This window comes from Tachyglossus aculeatus, chromosome 8, assembly GCF_015852505.1.
Source record: "Tachyglossus aculeatus isolate mTacAcu1 chromosome 8, mTacAcu1.pri, whole genome shotgun sequence".
NCBI lineage: Eukaryota > Metazoa > Chordata > Mammalia > Monotremata > Tachyglossidae > Tachyglossus > Tachyglossus aculeatus.
Genome location: NC_052073.1, coordinates 22,271,176 through 22,291,098, shown reverse-complemented (window position 1 = coordinate 22,291,098; position 19,923 = coordinate 22,271,176). Strand labels below are relative to the sequence as shown.

Sequence of the window (19,923 nt, the reverse complement as noted above, 5' to 3'; positions counted from 1 at the left end):
GCCGGGAGATGGGAGGGAGGGAGGGAGGGAGGGAGGGCGGGCGGGAGGACGGGCGGACGGGCGGGCGGGCGGGCGGGCGGACCGACGGGCGGGCGGGCGGGCGGACGGGCGGACGGTGCGGAGGCGGGGGAGGGTGGGCGGTGGGCCGTGGGGCCGAACTTTGGGGATGCGGCCCAGAGGGAGGGGGCCAGATATAGCGCCGGGCCACCAATCACAGCCGGCGGCGGGGGCGGGGGGCGGGGGGCGGCTCGCCCCAGCGCCGGGAAAGGAGCCGGCACGACGGGGAGGGGGGTCGGGGCCCGCTTCGGCGGGGAGGAAGGGCACGCCGGCCGCGGGGGGGGGGGGGGGGGGAGGGCGGCTCTCGGAGAGGGAGGGGGGGAGTCGGCCGTCGGAGGGGGGCTCTGGAAGGGGGAGGGAATGTCGACTGCGGGAGGGGGGCTCTGGAAGAGGGAGGGGGAGTCGGCTGCAGGAGGGGGCCTCTGGAAGAGGGAGGGGGAGTCGGCTGCAGGAGGGGGGCTCTGGAAGGGGGTGGGAATGTCAATTGCCGGAGGGGGGCTCTGGAAGAGGGGGGGGGTCGGCTGAGGGAGGGGGGCTCTGGAAGAGGGAGGGGGAGTCGGCTGAGGGAGGGGGGCTCTGGAAGAGGGAGGGGGAGTCAGATGTCGGAGGGGGGCTTTGGAAGAGGGAGGGGGAGTCAGCTGCGGAAGGGGGCTCGGCGGGAGGGGACTCTGGAAGACGAAGGGAATGTCAATTGCGGGAGGGGGCTCTGGAAGAGGAAGGGAATGCCAATTGCGGGAGAGGGGGCTCTGGAAGAGCGAGGGGGAGTCAGCTGTTGGAGGGGGGCTTTGGAAGAGGGAGGGAATGTCAACTGCGGGAAGGGGCTCCGGAAGAGGGAGGGGGAGTCAGCTGCGGGAGGGGGGCTCTGGAAGAGGGAGGGAATGTCAACTGCCGGATGGGGGCTCCGAAAGAGGGAGGGGGCGTCATCTGCGGGAGGGGGGCTCTGGAAGAAGGAGGATGTCAGCTGCGGGAGAGGGGCGCCCGAATCCGACTGCTCCCCTTGCCTCCAAAAGTCCTTCTTTCTCTCTTTCTTTCTCTCAGTGCGGAGTGCTTATCCGCGACGGGAGCGGACGGTCTCCCCTCCCCGGCCGGCCCGGTGACCCGGAGGGGAGAGGAAAGATGCAGCCCGATGGGTCGCACGAGGACGTGTCCCCCGTTTGGGGATGTGGAAGGGACCCTCGCGAATCTCTCTGTGTGTGTGTGGGGGGGGGGGGGGGTAAGAGGGGTTTTTGAGGGGACATCCCAGTTCCTCCCCTCCGACGCCCTGAGTTCCCAACCCATCTGAGGCCCGGAGATCCACCCCGCAACGGCGGCCTCATGGACGGAAATTTGCCCCTTCCTGGGAGACTCGAGCTTGGTTTCCAGTCACCCCAAGGTCCCGGAGATTCAATCAAAGAGTCTGTCGTCGGCTTCGGGACAATTAGTCCCTGGACAGAACTCTAGGCGGGATGGCGTGTGTGGGGGAGTTAGGGGTGTGTGGAGGGTGGGGAGGGGGGCACGTACAGCTCTCGACCCCAACCCTTTCTCAGTAACATCTGTAGTCTCAACAGCTGTCCTGCCTGGGTGGGTCTCTGCTTCTTCACTTCTCACTCCTTTCTCCCAATCTGCCCGGGGCAGGGATGCCCAGAGAGAGTCCCGGGTCTAAATCAGAGATGTCCCTTCCAACCGGGGCTCCTTTGGATGATCTTGTTCACTCGCTTGCTTCCAACCAGGCCAGTCCCTCCCCCAGTCCTCAGAGAGGGGTCTCGTGTTGAGAGATCTCCTGGAAGAAAACACCAGGATGTTCCTTGCTCCGCGGTTTCTGCCTCTTTTCCCTCCTTCCTTCCCCAGGACCAGAATGTTCCTCGTGCAGTCTAACCTAAAGCTTCACAATGGGACAAGCCCTCACAAGGGTTCAGGCTCAAATTCCCTCAAACAAGGGAAGGGGAGAAGGACAGGAATGTGTTTGGGTTGTGCCTAGAGAACTCTACTGAACCTCACAGGTTCTTAGAGTACATGATCTCCAAATCTTTCCTCAGGGTAAAGGACAGAGCAGTGTTCTCCCCACGCCACGAGATCTGAGAAGCGGCAATTTGAAACACCATTTTGGGGAGGACACCCAAATCCCTTTCCCCCAAATCTCTTGCTCGGCTGGGTCCCTCCTTGGTTTATATTTCCCCCTTGCTCCATCCCTATGTCTTTAGGTGCCTCTTGAGGCTCCCCTCCACTCCTGTCCCATCCCCTTGGCTCCTGCTTCCCTGCCTTGAGCACCTCTCTCTCTCTCTCTCTCTCTCTGTCTCTCTCTCTGTCTCTCTCTGTCTCTCTCTGTCTTTGTCTCTGTCTCTGTCTCTCTCCCTCTCTCTCTCTCCTTTCCCTCCATCCCTCTCCAAGTGGTCAGCAGGCAGAGTCCTCTCCCTGATCAGCAGAGGGATGGTGACCAGGGCCTCTAGATGGCATTTGCAGTCTTCCAACTGCCGACCCCTCGACACTTTCTCTCTGCTGCCCTGTCCTCCTCTGGAGAGAAACAAGGATCGGGCGAGGGGGGCGGGAGGGAAGGAGGGGACTCCTGAAATCCCTGAGGGAGAGAGGCTGACAGGGAGCAAGGAAGAGCATGTGGTGCTACTTCTATACGGCTGCCTTGGCCAAAACCTCTGCCCTTCCCTTTTCCCAGGGCAGAAAAGGGCAGAAATCTGGGCATTTGGAGCCTACTTAAGTTGGCACTGAAAAATCAGGCTGCCTATTCACAGCCATCATCATCATCGTCCACACCTCAGACCATGACCTCCATGTGGGACAGGGACTAGGACCAACCTGATCAACTTGTATCTGCCCCAGTATTTAGAACAGTGCTTGACGGCTGGTAAGTGCTTAACAAATGCCATTTGAAAAAAAATCACTATTGACTGAGCACTGTCTGTGTTCAGAGTACACTGTATTTGGCTCTCGGGACCAGGCATTAGAAGTAGATGATATGATCCTTGGCTTCAGGAAGAGACAAGTGGGTACAAACTGCCAAATGTAGAATAGGTAAAGGAGTGAGAGCATAGATACAAATGTTAAAAGCAAAAGTAAGTGATTAAACAAGTACATAATAAATGGATAGGTATGTGTGTTTAAGGGTGCTTGATGGGATTATGTGATCTAACATTGATGAGGCTCCAGAGGAGGTAAGGGTGAGGGGATCCCCACCCCAACCCCCCTGATCTTTGCCCTTTGATGAAGAAGTGTGTTCCCAAGAGAAGGACCAACGAGAGAGAGAGCACCACAAAGGCTCTGGTGTTGGTTTGGGGAGCTATGATCACGGGGCAGGTATTCTCCACGAACTGGTACTGAGTAGAAGTCATGAGGTTCTTTCTGATGCAAGAAAGAGAGGCAGAGACAGAGATGGAGAGAAACGAAAGGAAAGAAAGGATGAAAGCATGAATAATTTTAGAGCAAGTTTGAAATAAAAGGCTCTGCTTTCCTGCAGATCTTTCAGAGCTAACCCTGGGTTACAGGACTGATTCTCTGCTTGGGGTTACTTTCCTCTGTTTGAAAGGAAATTAAGGCAACTGAGAATTTAACTGGATGGGGTCAAGAGACCCCTATCGATGCTGGAGGGAAGGGGTGAGGACACAATTACTGCTCACGTCTCTGAGGGGCCTCACACAGAGGTTCCCTAGCTCCACTGAAGACAGAAGGAGAGGAAAGAAGCAGAAAAATTTAAGCTTGGTGTAGTGAACTTTTCTACCATGAGGATCAAGAGAATGGACTGGTGACTAGGGGAAGTTATGGGCCCCTTTTTTCTGCACCTCTCATGAGTGGAAGAGGTCTTGTCTGTCTGGACTGTGTTAGGACTCTGTCTGAAGACAGAGGGATGGACAGAAGCAGCATGACCTTGTGGAAAGAATACAGGCCTGGAAGCCAGAGGACCTGGGCTTTAATCCTGCCTCTACCATATGTATGCTGTGTGACCTTGGGTAAGTCAATTAACTTCTCTGTGCCTTAGATAATACATCGGTAAAATGGGGATTAAAGCTGTGAGCCCCATGTGGGACATGGACTCTGTCTAACCTAATGACCTTGTTTCTACCTCAGTGCTTAGAACGGTGGCTGGCACATAGTAAATGCTTAACAAATACTGTAAAAAAATGACCTCTGGATGACTCTGTGTTGGGATTGGATGACTGGGGGCAGAAAAGGAGCCTCCCTAGGGGTTCGGCGTGACTACCGTGCATCAGGTGTGACTACTCTGGGTATTTTGGGTTCTAGGGAAGCAGAATGAGGAGCTCAGAGACTGGATGGTGAAGGCCTCAATGAGGCAACTGGCAGGACACAGGCAGAGCTGGGCTTGGGGGCGGGGGGGTGCATCTGAAGCTGAAGAGGAAGCTGTCCATCAGCAGTGGCTACGTGGGTCATGTCATGCCGACCTTCACTTTCGCCCTTCAGCGCCAGCTCCCCTCCACCCTCATCCCCGGGAGATTGCTCGGTCAAGGTCAGCAGATACTGATCTGGGGCTGTGACATAAACACAGAATCAGGGACCTCTTCCCCCAGCCCCCACCCTAGGTGTGGGTTGGGGGAGGGTAGGGGGGCCTTCCTCAGATCTTTCAACTTTCACTGAGACAAAAAAAAAAACCCTTCCACCTCTCTGCTGGCCTCTCCCCAGACCCCCCTCCACAATACACCCACACTAGCCTCCTACTGTATACACCCCCTGCACATGCACAAGAAGAGGGAAATAAATAGAGAATAGCTCAATGTAAGGGAACGAGAGAGAGAGAGAGAGAGAGAGAGAGAGAGAGAGAGAAGGTCAGAGGCTGCAGAGGAGAGAGCAAGACAAGGGGAAGGGAGTCTGGAAGAGGGTGGGGGCCAGGCTGCCTCCTGCCTCCTGCTTCTCACAGTTGGTCTGAGCGGACGGCGCGCGGGGAGGAAATGTTGGATATTCCTGGGCAGAGATAAGATCATTGTCAAAGCCAACAGAGTGACCTCTCCCATCACCCGCCGCTCCGGGCCTGGCGTCTGACAATCTGGACGGCCGCCCAGCAGCCCTGACTCTCTGGAGGGTTTTCTCTCAGAGAAGGCGGCTCTCGGGTTTCTCCCAGAGCCATCCACCCCCCCCCCCCCATCCCCCGCCCGCCTCGGTTTCCCCATATAGACTCTCTAGTCTCCCAATCCCGGCACCACACCTAGGGAGAGGAAGTTTGGCTGGAGTTGCAGACTCCACGACTTGACTCTGTTCAAACACAAAAGTCTCCCTCGGTCCCACTCCCTCCCAACTTTGCAGTCTCTGTCCTCTGGGCTCTCACTTTTGCTCTCCTGATTTCTTTTCCTTGGTCTTGCTGGTAGTGTCACAGAACTAAAAATACAAACAGAAGGGTAGCAAGAGTCTCTGATCCCTGAAGGAGCTGGATCCAACGTGGGAGGGATACCCAGTAGTCAGCATTTTACAGGCTTAGATTTGCGATCTTCTCACCCAGGTCCTGTCCTGGTGGGTAGGGTGAGATGACCATGGGAAGGGACAAACACAAGCACCTTTGATGATTCAGGCCACCTCTTCTACCTCCCCAAGGCCCATGACCTGGGCCCTGAGTTTGTATGTCTCAGCTAACCTTGGGGAGGGCGGGGGGCTTGAACTTTGAGCAAGTGTACCTGAGAATCTGGTTCCTCTATGCCAACACGGTGCCAACTGGTGCCCCAACTCTGTTTCTAAAGGGCCCAGGGAGAAGGGAAATGAAATGGAGAGGCAGAGCTCTCCGAGGCAAAGTTTCTTTCCAGCCAGCCTTTTCTGTCCAGTCCCTGCAGCCAGATCAAAGCAACTGCCTCACCCAACCACTTTCCCAAAGGTGGCCTCCTGCGTTTACTTGTTCCCCTGGTTGGAAGAGAGAAAGATAAACAGAAACTCCCCCCAACCCTTACCTCCTGCTGTCACTGTCTCCCCTTCTTTGGAAATAGTAGTAATGGTATTTATTAAGCACTTAACTGTATTAATTTCTGTGAGAGAATGCATAGGTGAGAATCACCCAGGCAGGAGGAAAATTTCTAGAATGTCCTTGGGATCAAGACCTGAGAACCTGACAAAGGAGGAGGAAGGGAGTGGAAGAGGAGAAGAGTTTTCAAAAAGAAACTGTGGGAGTGTCTGGCCCAAGAGCTAGAGGCCATGGCCTCAAGTGCCCAGAGATGACCTTGGATATCTTAACTTCCACAGGGCTTTCAAGAACTCCAGCCAGATGGAACCGTTGAGGGTGAGCTGCAGACATCAACCGAGAAACAGAAAGTACCAACCAGGACCAAGAGAGGAATGCAAAACTCTGTGAGAACCCCCAACCCATTGCGTCTTCTTGCCCATGCCTGATTCTGCTTCCTATAGTAAGTTGTGCAGTCCAGAAATGCCTTAGTGGGAAGGGTGAATCTGCAATTAGCTTGTGGAGTTGGGAGAGCAAACTCCTGTCCTCATCAGTCCCAGCCAATTTTGGAACAGTGACAGTCGTGAGCCCAGTACTGAGTTCCACACCTTTTTTAAAAAATGGTATTTGTTAAGCACTTACCTTGTGCCAGGCGCAGTATTAAGCACAGAAGCTAATCAGCTTGGGCACAGTCCCTGTCCCACATGGGGCTCATAGCAGTAAGCCCTATTTTACAGATGAGGTAACTGGGGCACTGAGAAGTGAAGTGACTTGCCCAAGGTCACACAGCAGACAAGTGGAGGAGCTGGGATTAGAACCCAGGTTCTTCTGACCCCCAAGTCTGTGCTTAATCCACTAGAATTGGGAGAGTTCAGAGCTGAAGGAGCCCCAGATTTGCCAAAAGCTTTGGGGAACTGGACTCAGGAGAACAGGGTAGATGACCTTTGCCCGGGCTGCAGTGTTCAGTATGGGAGGGACTCTTCACACATGGTCATGCCTGGCAGTTCTCCATCTCTGTTGTAGAAAACGTGAGGGGTTCTGCAGCCCTAAACTTGAGTCTGAGGGATGGTGGTGGAGTCTCACCCGGAGATCAGTGGACAAGCCTCAGTACTGTGTCTTCAGCACTGAAGATTGAGAACGTGCCCAAAGGGAATGATTCTTATGAAGTGGGAGTGGCCAGGGTGGTACCACTTGGTATCTCTTGTCTTTGCCCATTGTGCTCCTGCTGGGCATGGGGTGAGACACAGCAAGACCCAGTGGAAAGAGCACAGGCTTGGAGTCAGAGATCCTGAGTTCTACTCTCAACCATGCCACTTGCCCGCTGTGTCACCTTGGGCAAGTCACTTGTCTCATCTGTGCCTCAGTTTCCTTATCTGTAAAATCGGGATTCAATACCTGTTCTAACTCCCCCTTAGATTCTGAGTCCCATGCAGGACAGGGATTTTGTCTGATACGATTGTATTTCAGCTATCCCACCACTTAGTACAGTTTTGGGCACATAGGAAGTGCTTAATAAATATCACACACACGAAACGCTAGTAGGCAATAGACAGGGGTGCAGTACACGGGAAGGTGCGTGCAAAGATTTTTTACGTGCAGGATCCATTTATGACCAGAGTGACCACAGCTTAGAGCTGATGTTTTGCCATTCTGCTAAAACTCAGCAGGGGATTGCCTTGGTAGCCACTACAGTCTTTGCTGCCCATATTAGCTAGTTATTTTTCAGGATTCCTGCTGGATCTGTCCACCTCATAGAACACCTTAGATAGTTCCTTAGTCAGGAATTTTGACCACTGATGCCATGGCCCCAGCAGACATTCCCCTACCTGCTGAACCAGGACTAGAACCCAGGTCTCTTGATTCCCAGTAGACTAGGACTTTCCACTGGACCATCATCATGAGGGATAGATGTCACCTATAAGGTTGAATTCCCTGGGCCATAAAGTTGTTAGGCATAGGAGTCATGGGAAGGTTGTGGGATCGCTTTCCTAGGAAGTCTGTAAAAAGGTATGGCTTGGAAGGGGTTAGCGCCATCCTGGAGCAAAGAGAACCCCAGAATGATGGCGTAAGTATAACCCAGTAAAGAGTTGAACTAGGTCGGTGCTTCCCTATCCATATGTGTTGGGGATCCCTTGATATACCATATGATTAAGGCCAACTGCCACTTTGGATTTGACTGACCATGACCCTGGCATAATACTAGGATCTGAAGTGACCTTGGGAGCAGAGCTTTTTACAAGATGATCCACTAATTCTCCATGAACGCACCCACGTTACTCTTCTGTCCTCTTCCTCCTCCTCTGCACCTCTCCTCTCTTTGGGTTTTAATGAGGGAGTGGATTACTCTTCAGTTGGTGTTGCAGAATAGAAAAGCGAAGAGAAGTCCTTTCAGGATCACATCTCACTCTGAGTCTTTGATGTAGGGCCTCGCAGTGGAAAAGGATTATGGATGACTGTCTAGTACCTGTTGGCCCCGGGAATCAGCCACAAAGAACATTCACTTCTTCCTCTTCCTTTTTCGGGTGTATATGGTAAAGTGGTTAGTGGACTGGTAAACTGATAACTTAATTAGAAGTCTATCTCTTATTCCTTTGCCTTCCCAGAACCTTAAGGGAGGAACTGAGCTCGGCTCTTCTACTGAGAAGCTCTTTTTTTTTCCTTTTTCTGGAGCCTCAGGGGGGCTCATCACCTCGGCTCTTGATGTCCTGACTGGTTCTTAAGCCCCACTTTTCACCTTAAACCAAGTTGGTGAGGTCCTTTCCTATTTCTTTGAGCCGGATCTCTTGCTTTTGTGAGGTTAGGGAGGACAGCAAGTTACTGAGGACATTTTCAATTTTCATAAAAAATGGATTTTTAAAACTCCTTTCACCTCCATGAGAAGGTAGCAAGGGGTCGTGGTGGACACAGGTCATAAGCATGTGTATGATAGTGAACCTGTGTGTGGGTGTCTGTGTATACTTGTGTGTGGGTGCTCATATGTGAGCCGTTGTTGGGTAGGGACCGTCTCTATATGTTGCCAACTTGTACTTCCCAAGTGCTTAGTACAGTGCTCTGCACACAGTAAGCGCTCAATAAATACGATTGAATGAATGGTGTTTTAGTCCTCTATTCTGGGTGGACCGTCTGTTACCCTTCAGTGTACCTGGGCCTCTGAACTGGGAAGGGGGGGAGGGTTTAAGAGTCTCGTACATTCATTCATTCATTCATTCAATTGTATTTATTGAGCACTTACTGTGTGCAGAGCACTGTACTAAGAGCTTGGGAGAGTACAATACAACAATAAATAGACACATTCCCTGTCCACAACGAGCTTACAGTCTGAGGACAGGGAGACAGACATTAATATAAATAAATAAATTACAGATATGTACATAAGTGCTGTGGGGCTGGAGGGGGGAAGAACAAAGGGAGCAAGTCAGGGAAGAGAGGAGAGTGGGGGTTTAGTCCAGGAAGGCCTCTTGGTGGAGTTGTGCCTTCAATAAGGCTTTGAAGATGAGGAGAGTAATTACCTGTACAAGTCTATGAAAAGCTGTGTCTCTGTGTGTGTCTGTGGTGGGAGTATGTGCATGTAAGCAGAGAAGCCACGAGAAGCAGCGTGGCTCAATGGAAAGAGCACGGGCTTTGGAATCAGAGGTCATGGGTTCAAATCCTGGCTCCGCCAATTGTCAGCTGTGTGACTTTGGGCAAGTCACTTCACTTCTCTGTGCCTCAGGTACCTCATCTGTAAAATAGGGATTAAGATTGTGAGCCCCACGTGGGACAACCTGATCACCTTGTATCCCCCCAGTGCTTAGAACAGTGCTTTGCACATGGTAAGCACTTAACAAATACCATTATTATTATTATTATTATTAAGCAGAAGTATGCTCTCTCTGAGGAGATCTTTATGTGTATGAGTGTGTCTTGGAATACCTTTATGTGAGAGGTGTGTGTGCCTCTGTGTGTGTGTGTGTCGTGGGGTGGGGGGGCATTATAAGGTTTCATTTGTTCTAGAGGATGAGAGAGAAGAAAAGCTCCAGGTTTCACAGCTGGCTGGATGCAGGGAACTGTAAGGCATGAACTTTTCCCACGCCATGCTATTGCCAGGGATTCCTGCGGTGTAAATCTTCTTGCAGCCTCACAGCACTGGGGAGGGAATGCAGGGAGTCCAGCATGTTCAGCACTGCTCAGACTACCTACTGGCACTGGACTGAGGGTGGAGAGGCTCTCCAGAGATCATCTCTTCCTCCTCACTGCTTTCAATTAGACTTCATATTACCTAGCCCATTCAGATGGGGTCTCTCCTTTCCTAAAAGGCCTTTGGGATAGGAGAGGTCTAATTACCTTCACTCCTCATACGGTCCTCTCGTAGTCAGGAAGCTCTGTTTTATATCTAACCTAAATCCTTTTTACTGCATTCTTATAGCCCTTTGTGGCCTGCTTCTGACCTGGAATGCCCTCCTTCCTCAAATCTGACAGACAAATGCTCTCCCCCTCTTCAAAGCCTTACTGAAGGCACATCTCCTCCAAGAGGCCTTCCTTGACTAAACCCCCCTTTCCTCTTTTCCCACTCCCTTCTGCGTCACCCTGATTTGCTCCCTTTATTCATCCCCATTCCCAGCCCTTCAGCACTTATGTACATATCTATAATTTATTTATTTATATTAATGTCTGTCTCCCCTCTAGTCCGTAAGCTTGCTGTGGGCAGGGAACGTGTCTGTTAATTATTGTATTGTACTTTCCCAAGTGCTTAATATAGTGTTCTGCACATGGTAAGTGATCTATAAATATGATTGAATGAATGGAGGTGAGATTCTCTGTAAAAAGACTCTTCAAGGGGGAATTCTGCAAGGGTCAGATATCCAGGCCCAACCCACCCTAGATTAACTAGGCAGCAGGGCTATCCCCAGGGGAGCATGGAGTCAGGTTTGGGGGGTAACGAGGCGGGTGGTTAAAGAGGTTCTGCCCTTAAATCCCCCCCCCCCCGAGAACTGACACTTCATAGTGGCCACCGGGTCTCTTGGCAGGACCTTACCCCTGCAAGCCCTGTCCGTCGACAGGAGCAGGACCCTGGAGAGCTACATCTGGGTGGGGTGTCGATGGACGGGACTCCCTCTGGAATCCCGATAGTTGGGAGCAGTGGGGGCCCCGAGAGAGAGAGAGAGAGAGAGAGAGAGAGAGAGAGAGAGAGAGAGAGAGAGAGAGAGAGAGGGAGGGAGGGAGGAAGGGAGGGGGAGAGAGAGAGAGAGAGAGAGAGAGAGAGAGAGAGAGAGAGAGAGAGAGAGAGAGAGAGAGAGAGAGAGAGAGAGAGAGAGAGAGATATGTCCCAGATCGGTGTATGGACAGGAGGGCTCTGTCCGGGAGACCTCGAATATTGAACAGAGCCTGGCCTCCCTGGAGTTGGAATGGTGAGCAAGTTGATCCGAGTGGCAGAGCTGATATTAAAATGTTTCCTAGGACCAGCCAAAGAAACCAAACCATAAGGCACGTAAACATAAGTACCAGGGTCTTACTGGAAAAGTGGAGCCATAAAGAGAGAGCAGGAAGGATGAGGTAGGGAAGTGTCAGGTGGATTTTGAAGAGCTAATGGACCAGAAGGCCTTGATTTTAGGACTTTTCAGCCCTGATTGCATCTTCCCATCTTCTAGTCTCACCAATTGCCACTTCAGCATCACCTAAGCCCTTGGGTACTCACTCCCATCCCATGTCCCCAGCATTTATGTTAATATTTTTCTATTCTATTGCTTCTTCCTAGCTGTAGTTTCTTTTAGCATCAGTAAACTCCTTGTGGGCAGGGTTTTATTTATTTATAATAATGTCTGTATCCCCTCTAGAATGTAAGTGAACTGTGGACCGGGATCATACCTACCAACTCTGTTATACAGCACTCTCCTATGTCCTTAGTACAGTGCTCTTTTACACTGTGAGCCCACTGTTGGGTAGGGACTGTCTCTATGTGTTGCCAATTTGTACTTCCCAAGCGCTTAGTACAGTGCTCTGCACATAGTAAGCGCTCAATAAATACGATTGATTGATTGATTGATTGCTCTACACACAATAAGCACTCAATGAATACTATTGATTGATTGATTAGAGAAGCTGCATGGCATAGTGGATAGTGGCATAGTTCTAATCCCAGCTCCACCACTTGTCTGCTGTATGACCTTGGACAAGTCACTACACTTCTCTTTGCCTCAGTTACCTCATCTGTAAAATGGGGATTGAGACTGTGAGCCCCACGTGGGGCAGGGACTGTGTCCAACCCTATTTGCCTGTATCCACCTCAGCGCTTAGTACAGTGCCTGGCACATCTTAGGTGCTTAACAAATACCACAATTATTATTACTATTGTGTCTACTGGTTCTATAGTATTCTTCCAAGTTCTTAGTACACAGCAGGTTTTCAAGAAATATGAGGTGACGGTTGGAATGAAGTCTTAGCTCTTTTCAATCCTGCTCATAAGCTCTCAGGGATCATGTCTACCACCTCTATTGTACTGTACTCTCCCAAGCTCTTAGTACAGTGCCCTGCAAACAGTTAACTCTTAACAAATACCACTGATTGATTGATAGATCTTATCTGAGGAGTGTGTCTGGGAGTCATGCCAAAAAATTGTAAGTGTGAAAACAATGGCTTTGTCCCCAGATCCAAGGACAAAATGTCCCCCTTCAAACTCCCTTGCCCCTTCCCCACTTTAGAGTTGGTCCCCAGAATGTAACTGCATCCTTCATTCCTCCCCTGGACGGGCTATAGGAGAAGCGGGCCCTGCCGGAGTTCATTTCTAAGCCAACTAGTGTCACTTTTTGTTGGCCCAGCCCAGCACCGGCAGCCTAGGATCTCATGGGACTCAGGGATGTGCCAACCCCGTGCAGAGCTCCACTTCAAAGCCCCAAAGGCTGTTACTAAATTACCTCTCAGCCTTCTTCTCTCCAAGCTAAATAATCCCAACTTTTTTCAGGAATCAATACCCTTCAGGGAAATCTCTCTTCATTCCTAATGGCCTGGTCCAGATTCGAACACGTGCCTAAGAAGAGCACAGGAAGGAGGCAAAAGTTATGCAGATCTATGCAAATTGGGCTGGTGAATGAAACCAAAAGTGGCATCCAGAGAACTGGTGCCCCTAAAGGGTCTCCAGGGTCCTTCTGGCTCCAGTGACGGGAGCAAGAGGGGCAGTGAGCCGCGAGCTTGCTCTGAGGCTGTGCGGAGGCAAGCTCTGAGATTCCCTGCATGTAGAGTTGGCTGGGGCTCGTTGTGGGTTTGGTGACCAGCCTATTTGTGTTCATCTTTATTTTAATATTCAACATTCATCACTGAAACAATATATCATCCTGAAAAATAAAGTATTGGATTTCCAAGAACTATTTCCAGATTTCCATAAACACGGTATTTGGGTTTCAGAAAGAAGGAATTCTCAATGTCAGGCGATGCTCATGCCAAAGACGGAGAAACTGTAAAAAGAAACAAAAGCGGCACTGGGGGAAGCAGAATGTGCTGCCACTTAAAAACTGAGGAGGAGCTCATCATCTTGGTCCAGAATGTCACTGTTTTGTGAAAACCGGTACTCTGTTTCCTCTCACCCTCTCTCCCTCCCTCCCTCCCCAAGAAGATGACCACAGAGGTTTCCAAATGGTCCTTCTTCAGCTTCATTTCTTGGCTTTTTTTCCCTCAAAAATTAATATACAGAGGAACGATGCTCTTCTGATTGGATCTGAAAATGTACAAGGAACTTTGGCCCACTTTTAAAGAGAAGAAAACCATCCAATCTCTGGAATTTAGTTGTCTTCATGTGGGAGATTCCAAAAGCCCCAGGTCAGGAGAAGCAACATGGCAGAACATTATGGACCCAAGGTCTGTACAATCAGTGTGTCCATAAGTGCAAGTGTGCCAATGTCTACATGCATTATTGTACTGTATGTACACATACAAGCACACACACATGCACACACACACACACATTGCCACATGCCCACAGAGTAACATACACAGGATGCCACATACGTTTATATGCACACCTAGCTCACATACAGATGTAGATGCACACATGCACAAATAACATACATGTCCTGAGTCTCACCCATTATTCTCTACATGAAACTCCAGCACTTCAAGAATTCCTGCATCTAAAACCTCCTTCCATGTTGCTGAACTGGTCAGAAGATTCTTAGCTGGGGTTATTTTTGTCCATGGTCTTCTGTGCTCTGCACACAGATGCCTTGAAGGTATACTTTTCAATCAATCCATCGTCTTTATTGAGCATTTACTGTGTGCAGAGTACTGTACTAAGTGCTTGGGAGAGTACAACACAACAATATAACAGGCATATTCCCTGCCCACAAAGAGTTTACAATCTAGACGATGAGCTTATTTTTCCCTCTTCCCCAGGCTGCCCCACTTTCTCTCCCTGGGATGGATTCAGTAGGCTTGACAGAGGCCCACATAATTTACAGGAAGATCCCTTCTCCTTCGATGAAGAGGGTTGGTCTCCTAGACCCCCTTTCTTAAGATGCTAATGGTCGACTTTTCCTTCCCTCGATGTTTGCTTCACTCTAGGCTGTTAACTCAGCCCAGAGTTTCCCAACAAGCATTTTCTCCTGGGGCTTGAGAAGGCTCACCCAGGCAGGCAAGAGGCAAGGAGGTTCTGATCAGATTTAATGATTAATGAAAATCTCTCCTCTGATGGATGATTCACAAGCTGTATGGTCGACCGTTTCCCTTTCTGTTTAATGGGTGATTCCACCTGGAGAGCCAGTTCTGTGGGTGGGAGTGGGCCCCAAGCTGCCTTTAGCTCTCCTCTGGTGGACCTCTGACCTCAGAAACCTTTTCTTCTGGTAATCCTAATCATAGTGTCCTCCTGGGTTAATTCATTCTGGGAAAGATAATAATAATAACTGTGATATTAGTTAAGCATTTACTATGTGCCAAGCACTATATTAAACTCTGGGATTGATAGACTATATGCAGGTTGGGCACAGTTCCTGTCTCATATGGGGCTCACAGTCTAGGTAGGATGGATGAACAGGAGTCCAGGCCACAGGAATCTTGGGGAATTCCTTCCTCTTCTCAGTTGGAGAATGGAGAGGGGAAGGAGTAAAAAAGAAGAGAAGAGGAAACAGTGAATCTGAGGAAGAGGGACCCTGAACGAAGCTTCAGCTCTTCATTAGGTTATGCCCTCCGCTGAGAACAAACAAGGGATAATTGTCTAAAATAGCAGCAGCATGAGAGAAATTAGAGACAGGGAAGATCGTCTTCACAGGGAGGATTGAAAGATAGTTGGGTGGGTAACTGAAGATCATTGACAAATGTTTTTACACTACTGATTTCAGAAACTGGAGGCAATTCTGTTGGGACTCCAAGTAGGGTCTGTTCTGCACGGAGGCAAGGGAATGGATGGGATAACTTTGAGAGGGCCTTGGGAGTCTCATTTCTGTGGCTAGCCCTTTCCCCTCTCAATGAGTCTCCCATCACAGGATCTGAACAATATCACCCTTCAGGTGAGAAAGATAACGAAAACTCTCCTCTTTTCCAATCAACTTTATTTACTGAGCCGCTACTGTGCAGGAATCACTGTACTAAGAACTTGGGAGAGTACACTAGCTGTTAAAGACACTATCCCTGCCCTCCATGAGTTTTCCCTCTAATCCCATCCCCATTTCAGCCTTTTCTTTTGGTGGTCAGTGATCCTGGTCATCGAGTGTATCACTGCTAAGCCCCTGTCATAGTAAGCAGTTTTTTTAAAATGGCATTTGTTAAGCGCTTGCTACATGCCAGGCACTGCACGAAGTGCTGGAGTAGATGCAAGCTAATCAGGTTGGACACAGTCCATGTCCCATGCGGGGCTCACGGTCTTAATCCCTATTTTACAGATGAGGTCACTGAGGCCCAGAGAAGTTAAGTGATTTGCCCCAGGTCACACAGCTGACAAGTGGTGGAGCCAGGATTAGAACCCACATCCTTTTGACTCCAAGGCCCGTGTTCTAACCACTAGGCAATGCTGCCTTGCCCCTGACGTGGGAAGCTTTTGGGGCCTGGCAGGCGTGTTTTGGACTCAGAACTGACAGACGGCACTGTAAGGATATAGTCGTCTATCGACACTGTTGGGTGAATCATCTCATAATCCAAAGTACTAAGCGAGCCCCGATGAGGACAGTTCCAGCTCAATAGAACCCTGACAGTCTTCCTCAGCAGCAGCAGCGACAGCAGCAGCATCAGCAGCAGCAGCAGCAGGGGTAAAGGTCACCTGAAACAGCCCAGGGAGGAGGAAATGGAACCACCCCTTCCCCACCTCCTGAAAATCCAAGATAGAAACAGAGGAGCCCTACATCTGGGAAAGATTTTCTGTTCCTCCCAACGGCTGCGTCCTTGACAGGCTCGAAGTTATTCTAACGCACCATTACCTCACCATCCCCCGCAAATGGTGGCTCCCTGGTCAGGCCCGGAGCACGCCGCGATCCGCCGATGGGCTGGATCCCGCTGGCGCCAGGCAGCTGACCGTCTTGGATCTGGCCTGGGGAGGCCTCCTGGATTTGGGGCTGCATCCTCACTGCTCCCTCTTCCCTCCTCCCTGCAGCTCTGGGCTCAGGCTGTTGAGGTTTCACCGGGTGGGTGCACGGGTGGGATGTGAAAAGGCGGCAGTCTTGAGAAGGGCCATGTCCGTTTTGCAAACAGACTGCGGTGCTCTGGGAGCGGGGCACTTTCTTGGCATGGCGTGGAGGGGGTCTAAACTCCTTTGGATGTACTGATGAGACTGTGCTGACCTTGGCCAGTATCCTCCCACTCTCCTCCCACCTCCCCTGGTCCCCAGCCCTAGCCCCAGCCCTGGAATGGGTGAGATGGATTTCCTTTTTTCTTGCTTTGGGCAAGCCCCCCACCCCTCTCTATTCTTACCCTGGTCACTGGGGCTGCCAGAGACTTTGCAAACATCTGTCAGTGGCAAGCATTGGTCCATTTCATCACTGGAGGAAACAGAAACCCAGAGAGGATTAGTGACTTGCCCAAGGTCTCTCAGCATGTCAAGGGCAAAGCCATAAACAGAACCCAGGTCCTTTGGCTTCCAACCCAGTGCAAATAGCGCACATCATCCCTGGATTCCTTCATGGGCTTTTCATTGTTTAGGCAGTCAGGGTCCAAGGAGGCTGAGAAGAGCAATGACCGGCTTTGCACCATTTCCAGGGCAGCAAACCAACATTATAACTAAGACTTGCAGATAAACACCAGAAAATTACCAGTCACTGACATTTTTTCTCCCTCCAAGTTTCTCTGTAAGTGAGAGAGGGCTTGGGGGAAATACAGGTAACAAAACCATCAATCCATGGCACCCCTGTAAGATGTAAGCTCATCATTATTATTATTATTATTATTATTATTATTATATTTTCTAAAGTGCTTACTATGTGCCAAGCACTGATAGGTTCAAGATTGTCAGGGTGGACAGAGTCCCTGTATCGCATGGGGCTCATGGTCTTGGTGAGAGGGAGTAGGATTTAAATCCCCATTTTACTAATGAAGAAACTGAAGTCCAGAGAAGTTAAGTGGCTTGTCCAAGGTCACACAGCAGACAAGTAGCAGAGCTGGGATTAGAACCCAGGTCCTCTGACTCATAGGCCCGTGTTCTTTCCATTAGGTTATGCCACTTCTCTACCAATTCTATTTGCCTTGCACTAAGTACAGTGCTCTGCATGCACAGTAAGTGCTCAATAAATACCACTGATTGATTGATCGATTATCCTACCATTAATGGTTCACCTAGTATAAGGGGGCAGATGGTTATTCGCAAGACCAAGATCCTCTGACACAAAGCTCAGGCAGTATCAGCCCTGCAGATCTTGAAAAGAGGAAAATGTTTCTCCCCGACTTGTCTCCCACACCCTTATCCCCCTGAGTCTTGACAGACCTCATCCCTTCCCCTGGTGAGCTCCGGCCAGCCAGTGCCACTGGGGTCCGGGAAAAGGAGGCTCATCTCTCCCTATCCTTGAGTGTTCCCAGAAATACGACCGGTTGGGAAGGGCTGAGCTAAGCATCACCCCAAGGAAAGGGCCTGAAGGAGGAAGCCTGGGTGTCTCCTGGGGAGTCCCGGGGAGATTAGTCAGGGAAGCTGGTGGTGGTGGTGGTTGTGGTGGGGGGGGGGTCTCTTTATAAATAACAGCCCCGGTGACTCTCAGGATGTGTCAGGATGATGATGATGGAGTGTTTCTTTCCTGGAGGGGAGGAGAAGGGGTGGGGCTGGTTTTCTCTAAAATGACGGCTCCTTTTATTTTGGCAGGGGAAACTACCAGGCAAAGGTTCAAGAGGAGCAGCACTTTTCCTTTCCAGTCCTGGAAAGTTGGTGGTGAAAAATCAGAGCCACAATCTCAGCTTCCCAGCCCCAACCTCCTGCTCCAGCCTCAGCCCCAGCCCCAGCCCCAGCTGCTCCAGGAGTGAAAAGCCCCAAGCCTGGCAAGCCTGAGAAGGGGGACTATGTAGAGTGGGGAGCCGGATACGCTTCATCATCACTAGGAACCAAATAAGAGGAAATGGGCTTCAACTGCAGCACAGGGAAGAGAGGTTAGATGGAAGGATGGACTTCCTGACAATTAGGAGTATGAACTGCTGGTACCAGGGACCAAGGAAATAGCCTTTCCTGGCTGTGTCATAGGACAGCCTGTTCAGGATGGTTTGGTTGTGGTCCTGGGTCTTAGGACAGCCTATTCAGGATGGTTTAGTTGTGGTCCTGTGTCTTAGGACAGCCTGTTCAGGATGGGTTAGCCATGGCCCTGCCTGGTGGCAGGTGGTTGGATAGGAGGACATTTCAAGGTCCTTTCAGCTTGACGATTCCATCATGATCCTAAATTTGGAGGATTTTTTTTTTTCCCTGAAGGATCACTAGGGTCTCAAAGCATTTTACATGTAGGCACAACTGAAATCCTACAAAAAAATCTACCAGCCCACCACCACCTTATCAGTCTACAACCAATTTTTTCTACCAGTGTTCTGGGGCTTTCTTAAATAGTTCAGGCCCAATTCAAAGTGTGTGGGTGAGGGGTAAGATTAAGGTGATGGGAAGCAGCCCTACTCCAATGGGCCTGAAAGAGAAGTGGAATGGACTAGTAGAAAGACCTCAGGCTGGGAATCAGGAGACTTGGGTTCTAATCCCAGCTCTGTCATTTGCCTGCTGTGTGACTATTGACAACTCACTTAACCTCTCTGGGCCTCAGTTTCCTAATCTGTAAAATGTGGATTAAATATCTCTCCTCCATCCCTCTTTGACTATAAGCTTCATGCAGGACAGGGACTGAGTCTGATTGTATTCAATTACCACAGTGCTTGGCACATAATAAGTGCCTAACAGATACAGTTATTATTATAATTGTGTTAATAATAGTAATAACAATAATAATAATAGAAGCAACATGATTAGTATGTAGATTGGGGGCCTGGGAGTCAGAAGTATCTGGGTTCTAATTCCAGCTCTGCCACTTGTCCACTGTGTGACCTTGGGCACATCACTTAACTTCTCTGTGCCTCAGTGGAATTAAGACTGCAAGCCCCATGTGGGACATGGACCATGTCCAACCTGACTAGCTTGTATCTACTTCAAAGCTTAGTGCAGTACCCGGCATATAGTAAGCACTTAACAAATACCATTAAAAATTATTATTGCTATTTTAGGTGGAGAGAAAAAAAAGGCAAATGGAGATATATCCTCCTCAGGATGTGTTGGGGGAGTGGGTGGACAAGGGTGGAGGGAAAACCTTACTGCAATATTCCCACTTCAAGATGAAGAATTTCTATCTTGGGGCGGTTGAACAAGTAGTGATTAATCTTGCCTCAAAGAAAAAGACACTGATTTGCAAAGCATTTTGCAGATAATTTACACGTTAGTCCCTGGAAAGAAAATTGCACTTCTGTCCCCTTGAAGCCCTAACCCTAACCCACGCAGTGAGAAGTTGGGTTAATGCAACCTGGAAAAGCCCCTGGCAGTGTGCTAGGGGGCCATTCTTGCCATCTGACCACCCCCAGTTTGGGTCTGCCTAGAAAATCAGCCTCTGGGA

General features: G+C 50.1%; 1 long non-coding RNA gene across 1 annotated transcript; it reads left to right on the top strand.

Annotated features, from left to right (window-relative positions):
• The first annotated feature begins 3,951 nt into the window (after positions 1–3,951).
• Positions 3,952–19,124, top strand: LOC119931711. Its single transcript, XR_005452148.1, has 3 exons — positions 3,952–3,992; positions 6,220–6,380; positions 18,156–19,124. It is a non-coding gene; the product is annotated as an uncharacterized LOC119931711 (long non-coding RNA).
• The last annotated feature ends 799 nt before the right edge of the window (positions 19,125–19,923 follow it).